The sequence below is a fragment of the Cylas formicarius genome, unplaced genomic scaffold, assembly GCF_029955315.1.
Source record: "Cylas formicarius isolate icCylForm1 unplaced genomic scaffold, icCylForm1.1 PGA_scaffold_5__7_contigs__length_24384050, whole genome shotgun sequence".
NCBI classification, from domain to species: domain Eukaryota; kingdom Metazoa; phylum Arthropoda; class Insecta; order Coleoptera; family Brentidae; genus Cylas; species Cylas formicarius.
Window position 1 is genome coordinate 18,462,222 of NW_026844341.1, and position 10,568 is coordinate 18,472,789.

A 10,568-nucleotide genomic window follows, 5' to 3' on the forward strand; every position below is an offset into this window, starting at 1 on the left:
ATTCTAACTTTTCTCATAGAGCTTCCCTTTAGTCTCTATCTGTTCTTTAACTAAATCCCCACCTTTTTGAAAAACCAACCTCTAAAAATAGTTAATTTTCTCTAATTTAAATTTGTACGTTTTCCGCAATATGTGTGAATATTTTCGCTAGAGCATTTAGTTACTTAGTACATGTCCTAATCAATATTTTAAAAATATAATTCTAATGATACGTGTTTACGATTTGAAGATAACGAAACATTCCCCAGTTTCATAAATGAGAGCTCACTGCCAAACTACCAAACATCACAGTACAAACTACCGTACTACGCCCCCCTGGACAAAATCAGGTCAGTCAGCGTCATTAATTCTACCTGCGTTAACGAATAGCGTATTGTTAATTATGGTTTAATACGCAGAAAATTTAAGTAACAAATAATTGCAATGAAACTCACTAACATCATAAATTATTAAAAAAAAAATTAGAACAGTTGGAATTTACTGGAGTAACCAATTTGGCACTAAAAATGGAAATTTTCGATACTCTACTAGGTGCCTACAATAAATTTTACTATTATTTTTAATGCAGAGACACAACGATTTTGTAGTTTTGAATTTGATCAGGGGTATATGACCATAGTTTACGCCGACTCTAAAAGGCATGCAGTCTATTGTTTTTGAACGCCCAATTTTGTGTATTATGTTCAAAACAGAGACTCTCTGGGCTTACGACTACAGCTACCAGCTACTACTTTCAATAATATTAACACAAAAAAACTAGGTGGCATTTCTATAATACGTGCAAAGTTTATGTGAAACTGACTGGAAGACAGAGTAATGCACCAATATGTTACTAAACATATTTCGATAGAATTCCGTAAGAGCTTACCTCCAAGTTTCCTCATTTAGTCAGTCAAAGCATCAAATGGGAAATTCCAATCCAACATATGTAGTGGTGGAAATATATCAATCCCCTACGTTACCGATGGTACCCGACTGAAGCTTCTGCGTCTTCTTTACCCCACATGCCTACTTAAAAAGATACTGGTCTAAGTCTCAATATTCCTGTTAAAAAAAAAGAGAGGTTCTATATTGCCATAAATATGTGTTTTCAAAATTTTACCTGAATGGTTCGTGATTCCTTATATATGCAGTGTTGGCAGCAATGTGGCGACGACTACGCTGAAACTTTCCATATCTCGTGTCCCCATGACTGGTCTGTTTCATATATCAAACCTCACCTCGCACGGGTTTGAACCTCCTTTTAAAAAAAAAAACAGGCAAGACTTATACTTATATCAAAGTAATACGAGGAACTTATATTTTGTGCCAAAACTTATTTCATCACCTCCAAAGGGGAGTAGGGGTTTCTAAAGTATGGTAGGTACATCTCTTTCATTTTTTAATTAAAAAAGTGACACAATTACGCGACGTAACTCGATCCGGATCGTTAACGCGTCTCAAGATGGGGGTTTAGAGATGCTGAGGTCATTAAATTGATTCACTATTACCAGTACACACTGAAACCCCTTATTTCCAAAATAAAAAAATTGTTAACTGTTAACACAACAAAAAAAACTATTTTCTCACCAATTATATTTCTGGGTCGTTTTCAGAATTTGTCCAACGTAGAATCCCAAGAGGATAGGGCCGCAATTTCGAAAAATGTTCATGTCTCCCCACTATGCATTTGTACAAGAAGCAGGGCCGGATTAACAGCAATTATATTCTTGTCAGTCAACATACAGCCGCCGATTGAATTCTCGGATTCTGCTTTACTAGTTGCCATGGTCTGTCAAATATGTTACTTAAAAATTGTATATTTTTTTTTACAAATAATATACCTTTCCTAAAATAATTCCGCCTTTGTCAAGTGGGACACGGGCACGTCTGTCCGCTTTGAAAAGCGCAGGCGTATGTATCTTCCAAAATGATCCAAGCAGGCCCGGATTGCCAGCAAATACACAACTCCCCGATTCAATTCTGAGATGTTGCTTCACGAGTTACCATGATCTGTCAAATATTTTAATTAAAAAAAAATCTATTATTTAGCAACAATATACCTTTTTAAAATAATTTCGTCTTTTTTCAAGTTCAACAGGACACGTGTGTTCGTTTCAGTTGGACAAGGGCACGTCTGTCCGCTTTGAAAAGCGCGGCGTATGTATCTTCCAAAATGATCCAAATTGTTAACCTTTTTTTGATTCCTCGTTCCCCGATTCAATTCTGAGATGTTGCTTCACGAGTTACCATGATCTGTCAAATATTTTAATTAAAAAAAAATCTATTATTTAGCAACAATATACCTTTTTAAAAATAATTTCGTCTTTTTTCAAGTTCAACAGGACACGTGTGTTCGTTTCGAAAGGTTTCGTAGTCTGTAGCTCTGTCGAATTCTCCAAAATTCGTTAAACCTTCAGATATTTTCAAAATTTGTCCAACGCAGACTTCCACTCACGCAGTCTCGAAAACTTTCTGGTCTCCCCGCCATGCATTTGTACACGAAGCCGTTCTGGACTATCAGCAAACAGCACATCCGTCATTTTTCTTCTCGGATTCCGCTTGACGAGTTACATCGATCTGTCAAATATTTAATGTAAAACAATCTTATCTATTACTTTTACCCAATATTAAGTACCTATTCAAAATTAGTAGCGCCTTTTCGAGTTCGAAAGGTTTCGTAGCCTATAGCCCTGCCGAAATGGCATTGCATTTGTACACGAAGCAGGGTCGGATTGTAAGCAAACAGCACCCCCGGTCACTTTTCTTCTCGGATTCTGCTTGACGAGTTACATCGATCTGTGGAATATTTAGCGAAAAAAAAAATTATCTATTACTTTTACCAAAAATGAAGTACCTTTTTTCTTTAAAACAGTTCGTCCTTTTCGAGTTTGAAAGGTTTCGTAGCCTATAGCCCTGCCGAAATGTCATTGCATTTGTACACGAAGCAGGGTCGGATTGTCAGCAAACACCACAAGCGTCACTTTTCTTCTCGGTTTCTGCTTGACGAATTACATTGATCGGTCAAATATTTAATATAAAAAATATCTATTTTACCAAAAATACGTACTCTTCTAAGATAAATTAGCTCTTTTCGAGTTTAAGAGGGCACGTATGTCAACTGTAGGATGTTTTATTTTTATATTTTCCAGTGTCTATAAATTAATAAACAACAGAAGCTTCCGAATACAAAAATTTCAACATGAGTTTTTTTTTCTTGAAACTTAAAAGTTCTAACCCCTAAAACCATATTTTTAATACGCTGGCGGACGTATAACAATCCCCAAAAATTACCATATTTAAATTGTTACTATTGACATATTTCTATTCCGAACTGAACTCAATACATGCAAAAAAAAACTAGCGAATGTTATTTATTATCTCCGATGGGTGGATGATTGAGAAACGTTTAAATAAATCTACCTTTCTGTCTCTGTTTTTCTATATAGGTCACTCATTCTCTCTATCTGTTACTTTCCACAATCCGAATTTACACTAGGCCCCCCAAAAATCTTGTAAAATTTTATCTGCTTAACTTCTTCGCGTTGTTCATATGGCTGAATTTTTTGGGAGATATATCGTGCGTTATTTGTATTAAAATTCTGTTTCCTTTTTACCTACTTCAAAAACGTAAGCGAGCATTTTTGGTTGTTTTATTAAACAAAAATTGATACTAAACAAGATCCGTCTCTCCGACCTCAGCCTCCTTTGATCACTCCCCAATTTTTTTTAATTAAGTATAGAAACCTCGTCGAACATATACATAATACTAGGTCAAAATGTTACGCGGTTACTCATTAAAGTCGCAATTCCGAAAGCTTCTTACCTATCTTTTTCCAGTCTTTTTTGTTTTATTTATCCGTATATGAAACACACATTGAACACAAAACTTAAACTCGTTGGCGATATTGCATTAAGCAACAAACGCGTATAACAGAAACGAACCCTTAACACAAACGCTTCTTTAAACTTCGACTGACACGTGAAACAACCCGCATTCCTACGAAAGGCAGGTAAACCAAGCAGGTCAAATTTTAAGCTACCCTCCAGTGTCGTCATAGGTTGGGGCATAGTAAATAGCGAATACAACAAAGCGGTAATTTATAATAATTTAATGTGCATTTTATTTAACTTAAGTTGTTTTGTAGAAAATGAGATATTTCTACAATTAATCAATATACTACGAGTACTTTTCCGCTTAATTACTATTTTTGAGAAACAAAAGGAAACGTTAGATTCCATTCAAACTTTTTCGGTTTTCATGATATCTCGCGTTTATTTAGAAGCTAATGGCCTGTGGCCTTAACCAGACGTTTCCAAAGCCTGGTTCTTAACAAACACGAAAAATATAGTTATATTGCCACCGAAAATCTGAATTTATGTTTAAAAATGTAACTTCCCGTATTTAAACTATTGCCTGCATTGGCGCCTATATTTTATAGTTTTTTTTTTATCCTATTTTTTTTTGTTTTGTTTGCAAATGTGTCCATTTTTCGGGTACTGGATTTTTTTTTCTCAAATTATTACAAATTACTCAAAACGGAGTTAAAAAGAGACGAGGAGAAAAGGGAAGAACCCTTATTTCTCCGACACTGACCTCCGATGTTTATAAAAATTGACGCCTTGACACCCTCCCCGTGAATATTTTACAAAGGATTTTTAAAATTTAACTTCCAAATAACGCATACTCTCGCCTAGTGTCACAGTTTTGGGCCCCATTTTGCTATGGTTAGACAGGTTTATTCTTGTACATTGTCGGGACAAAAGAAGCATCTCCTTCATCCAAATTGACTTTTTCATACCTAATACAACAGCTGCCGGGCATCATCTCGCCTTAATTGTTTCTATTGAATTAATTTTAGTTACAAAAAATTAGATGATCGTCAAAATTGGCATAAAAAGATAATCAAGATTTAATTAAAACAAGAATATGCACAAAAGAAAAGAGATAAACTCCGACACGGGAAACAAGGAAATATCGCTGAAACGGCAACTGATCTAGCGCGCGCCTTTTTTAAAAATAATAATTTTTCAAAAGAATTCTAGGCTAAGCTAAATACCTGGTGCAACAAAATATTGAAGGATCTTCATGATCCTACCTGTGAGCGAGTAGAAAATTATTTGCAAAGAGGATAAAGGTATATCTTAATATAAATAGTTTCACTATTGATAATATGTCCCCTTTTAAAATGGCGCATTATTTGATACGTACTTTTTTTTCTTGTCAGAGCTTGTCTAAAACAAAAGCGGGATGGATGGAGGTTCTCCGTCAGGTTTTTTTCCTGTCGAAACAAGTTTGTGCGGCGTTCGCTTTGGATCTGGGGAATGGGGGGGGTTATACATATATAAGCTATAAGAAATTTTAATTTTTTATTCAGTTTCCACTCATACAATTTCGTGATAAGTGCAGAGTGAGAAAAATGTCCGAAGTCGAAAATTATCCAACGCAAGCATTGGATTCGTGGGGAAGATTTGTGGTCAATGCGGAAATAACCCGCGAACAAAAATACATTTACGAGGTAGCAATTACGCTGCCGGAATTCGGACTAGAAATTACCTCAGGTCTTAGCCCAGCAAGAATCTTCGCTCCGGCAGTGAAAGTGAGCTTTCTCCCCTACGTTTTGTCGGAGAAAAGAAGCATTTCGTTCGACGAGATAGACTTCACAGAATTAATACAACAGCTTCCACTGTTATTGTTAGCAGGTCCGACTGGTAAAGTTATGTATTTAACCTGCTTCAAACTCAGCTGTCTACAATGTGATGGTGAAGTCTTGGTCAAGATTGAAAATAACGAGGGTATACTCTATATTTCGAAAGACTGGGTACAGGAATTTATTACCATAAGCAAATTGGTATTTAAAAGAATACGAGTACTGTCTCGTTTGAACTTTTACGAGTACTACGATAGAATATTGTATTTGACTATACATGAAAATTTGCTGGAAGACGCCAAAATCTTTCCGCATATAGAATATTTATGTTCTACAGAAGAGAGTGAGCAGAGCTACTGCATGGAGGACTACATGCGTTTTGGAAAAATGCAGATAAAACAAGATATCAACAAAAGGATAGCATGGGACATACCTGTGTTTTAATAGAAATTTACCTGTAAACTAATAATAATAAATGTTTTTTTAAAATTCAGTCTGTGTGTATGTTTTATCCTTACCCCCATAATAAATAGTAAAAAAAAAACAAGTAATTGCGTAAAATAACTTTATTAAAGAAAAAAAAAATAACAACAAAATATAATCAAACAAAACATAGTACCACTGGAATGAAACCTTCAGAAATTACCCCAACAACGGAGATTCTCGCACATAATTTACCAAAAAAAAAATTTGCAGTGGAAAAGTCAAAGTTCAAAGCTGGCGATGCAGTGAGCATAATTCGCACAAAATCGGTTTTTGACAAAAGCTATGAAATTAATTGGACACCCCGAAAATTTCAAGATTGTTAAAGTAAGTGGTTCCTTCCCTCTTACGTATATTTTGGAAGATATGGAGGGGCGTTAAATCAAAGCTTCGTTTTATGAAGTCGATTTACAAAAACCGTACTACCAAATAGTCGATATCGACTATTTGGTAGTACGGTTTTTGTAAATCGACTTCATAAAACGAAGCTTTGATTTAACGCCCCTCCATATCTTCCAAAATATACGTAAGAGGGAAGGAACCACTTACTTTAACAATCTTGAAATTTTCGGGGTGTCCAATTAATTTCATAGCTTTTGTCAAAAACCGATTTTGTGCGAATTATGCTCACTGCATCGCCAGCTTTGAACTTTGACTTTTCCACTGCAAATTTTTTTTTTGGTAAATTATGTGCGAGAATCTCCGTTGTTGGGGTAATTTCTGAAGGTTTCATTCCAGTGGTACTATGTTTTGTTTGATTATATTTTGTTGTTATTTTTTTTTTCTTTAATAAAGTTATTTTACGCAATTACTTGTTTTTTTTTACTATTTATTATGGGGGTAAGGATAAAACATACACACAGACTGAATTTTAAAAAAACATTTATTATTATTAGTTTACAGGTAAATTTCTATTAAAACACAGGTATGTCCCATGCTATCCTTTTGTTGATATCTTGTTTTATCTGCATTTTTCCAAAACGCATGTAGTCCTCCATGCAGTAGCTCTGCTCACTCTCTTCTGTAGAACATAAATATTCTATATGCGGAAAGATTTTGGCGTCTTCCAGCAAATTTTCATGTATAGTCAAATACAATATTCTATCGTAGTACTCGTAAAAGTTCAAACGAGACAGTACTCGTATTCTTTTAAATACCAATTTGCTTATGGTAATAAATTCCTGTACCCAGTCTTTCGAAATATAGAGTATACCCTCGTTATTTTCAATCTTGACCAAGACTTCACCATCACATTGTAGACAGCTGAGTTTGAAGCAGGTTAAATACATAACTTTACCAGTCGGACCTGCTAACAATAACAGTGGAAGCTGTTGTATTAATTCTGTGAAGTCTATCTCGTCGAACGAAATGCTTCTTTTCTCCGACAAAACGTAGGGGAGAAAGCTCACTTTCACTGCCGGAGCGAAGATTCTTGCTGGGCTAAGACCTGAGGTAATTTCTAGTCCGAATTCCGGCAGCGTAATTGCTACCTCGTAAATGTATTTTTGTTCGCGGGTTATTTCCGCATTGACCACAAATCTTCCCCACGAATCCAATGCTTGCGTTGGATAATTTTCGACTTCGGACATTTTTCTCACTCTGCACTTATCACGAAATTGTATGAGTGGAAACTGAATAAAAAATTAAAATTTCTTATAGCTTATATATGTATAACCCCCCCCCATTCCCCAGATCCAAAGCGAACGCCGCACAAACTTGTTTCGACAGGAAAAAAACCTGACGGAGAACCTCCATCCATCCCGCTTTTGTTTTAGACAAGCTCTGACAAGAAAAAAAAGTACGTATCAAATAATGCGCCATTTTAAAAGGGGACATATTATCAATAGTGAAACTATTTATATTAAGATATACCTTTATCCTCTTTGCAAATAATTTTCTACTCGCTCACAGGTAGGATCATGAAGATCCTTCAATATTTTGTTGCACCAGGTATTTAGCTTAGCCTAGAATTCTTTTGAAAAATTATTATTTTTAAAAAAGGCGCGCGCTAGATCAGTTGCCGTTTCAGCGATATTTCCTTGTTTCCCGTGTCGGAGTTTATCTCTTTTCTTTTGTGCATATTCTTGTTTTAATTAAATCTTGATTATCTTTTTATGCCAATTTTGACGATCATCTAATTTTTTGTAACTAAAATTAATTCAATAGAAACAATTAAGGCGAGATGATGCCCGGCAGCTGTTGTATTAGGTATGAAAAAGTCAATTTGGATGAAGGAGATGCTTCTTTTGTCCCGACAATGTACAAGAATAAACCTGTCTAACCATAGCAAAATGGGGCCCAAAACTGTGACACTAGGCGAGAGTATGCGTTATTTGGAAGTTAAATTTTAAAAATCCTTTGTAAAATATTCACGGGGAGGGTGTCAAGGCGTCAATTTTTATAAACATCGGAGGTCAGTGTCGGAGAAATAAGGGTTCTTCCCTTTTCTCCTCGTCTCTTTTTAACTCCGTTTTGAGTAATTTGTAATAATTTGAGAAAAAAAAATCCAGTACCCGAAAAATGGACACATTTGCAAACAAAACAAAAAAAAATAGGATAAAAAAAAAACTATAAAATATAGGCGCCAATGCAGGCAATAGTTTAAATACGGGAAGTTACATTTTTAAACATAAATTCAGATTTTCGGTGGCAATATAACTATATTTTTCGTGTTTGTTAAGAACCAGGCTTTGGAAACGTCTGGTTAAGGCCACAGGCCATTAGCTTCTAAATAAACGCGAGATATCATGAAAACCGAAAAAGTTTGAATGGAATCTAACGTTTCCTTTTGTTTCTCAAAAATAGTAATTAAGCGGAAAAGTACTCGTAGTATATTGATTAATTGTAGAAATATCTCATTTTCTACAAAACAACTTAAGTTAAATAAAATGCACATTAAATTATTATAAATTACCGCTTTGTTGTATTCGCTATTTACTATGCCCCAACCTATGACGACACTGGAGGGTAGCTTAAAATTTGACCTGCTTGGTTTACCTGCCTTTCGTAGGAATGCGGGTTGTTTCACGTGTCAGTCGAAGTTTAAAGAAGCGTTTGTGTTAAGGGTTCGTTTCTGTTATACGCGTTTGTTGCTTAATGCAATATCGCCAACGAGTTTAAGTTTTGTGTTCAATGTGTGTTTCATATACGGATAAATAAAACAAAAAAGACTGGAAAAAGATAGGTAAGAAGCTTTCGGAATTGCGACTTTAATGAGTAACCGCGTAACATTTTGACCTAGTATTATGTATATGTTCGACGAGGTTTCTATACTTAATTAAAAAAAATTGGGGAGTGATCAAAGGAGGCTGAGGTCGGAGAGACGGATCTTGTTTAGTATCAATTTTTGTTTAATAAAACAACCAAAAATGCTCGCTTACGTTTTTGAAGTAGGTAAAAAGGAAACAGAATTTTAATACAAATAACGCACGATATATCTCCCAAAAAATTCAGCCATATGAACAACGCGAAGAAGTTAAGCAGATAAAATTTTACAAGATTTTTGGGGGGCCTAGTGTAAATTCGGATTGTGGAAAGTAACAGATAGAGAGAATGAGTGACCTATATAGAAAAACAGAGACAGAAAGGTAGATTTATTTAAACGTTTCTCAATCATCCACCCATCGGAGATAATAAATAACATTCGCTAGTTTTTTTTTGCATGTATTGAGTTCAGTTCGGAATAGAAATATGTCAATAGTAACAATTTAAATATGGTAATTTTTGGGGATTGTTATACGTCCGCCAGCGTATTAAAAATATGGTTTTAGGGGTTAGAACTTTTAAGTTTCAAGAAAAAAAAACTCATGTTGAAATTTTTGTATTCGGAAGCTTCTGTTGTTTATTAATTTATAGACACTGGAAAATATAAAAATAAAACATCCTACAGTTGACATACGTGCCCTCTTAAACTCGAAAAGAGCTAATTTATCTTAGAAGAGTACGTATTTTTGGTAAAATAGATATTTTTTATATTAAATATTTGACCGATCAATGTAATTCGTCAAGCAGAAACCGAGAAGAAAAGTGACGCTTGTGGTGTTTGCTGACAATCCGACCCTGCTTCGTGTACAAATGCAATGACATTTCGGCAGGGCTATAGGCTACGAAACCTTTCAAACTCGAAAAGGACGAACTGTTTTAAAGAAAAAAGGTACTTCATTTTTGGTAAAAGTAATAGATAATTTTTTTTTTCGCTAAATATTCCACAGATCGATGTAACTCGTCAAGCAGAATCCGAGAAGAAAAGTGACCGGGGGTGCTGTTTGCTTACAATCCGACCCTGCTTCGTGTACAAATGCAATGCCATTTCGGCAGGGCTATAGGCTACGAAACCTTTCGAACTCGAAAAGGCGCTACTAATTTTGAATAGGTACTTAATATTGGGTAAAAGTAATAGATAAGATTGTTTTACATTAAATATTTGACAGATCGATGTAACTCGTCAAGCGGAAT

The 10,568-nt window shown here is 35.1% G+C and overlaps 1 protein-coding gene and 1 long non-coding RNA gene across 3 annotated transcripts in view; one reads left to right on the forward strand and one right to left on the reverse strand.

Annotated features, from left to right (window-relative positions):
* LOC132701716 (uncharacterized) overlaps positions 1 to 10,568 on the forward strand; it is a 239,485-nt gene that overhangs the window by 104,063 nt on the left and 124,854 nt on the right. The gene's annotated exons all lie outside the window — the stretch shown is intronic.
* LOC132702509 (uncharacterized) lies at positions 1,110 to 2,415 on the reverse strand. 2 transcript variants are annotated; one of them, XR_009618890.1, is made up of 5 exons: positions 2,286 to 2,415; positions 2,043 to 2,235; positions 1,824 to 1,992; positions 1,570 to 1,771; positions 1,110 to 1,240 (listed from the first exon to the last, which is right to left on the reverse strand). It is a non-coding gene; the product is annotated as an uncharacterized LOC132702509 (long non-coding RNA). The 2 variants fall into 2 exon arrangements; XR_009618889.1 differs by having other exon boundaries at positions 1,824 to 2,235.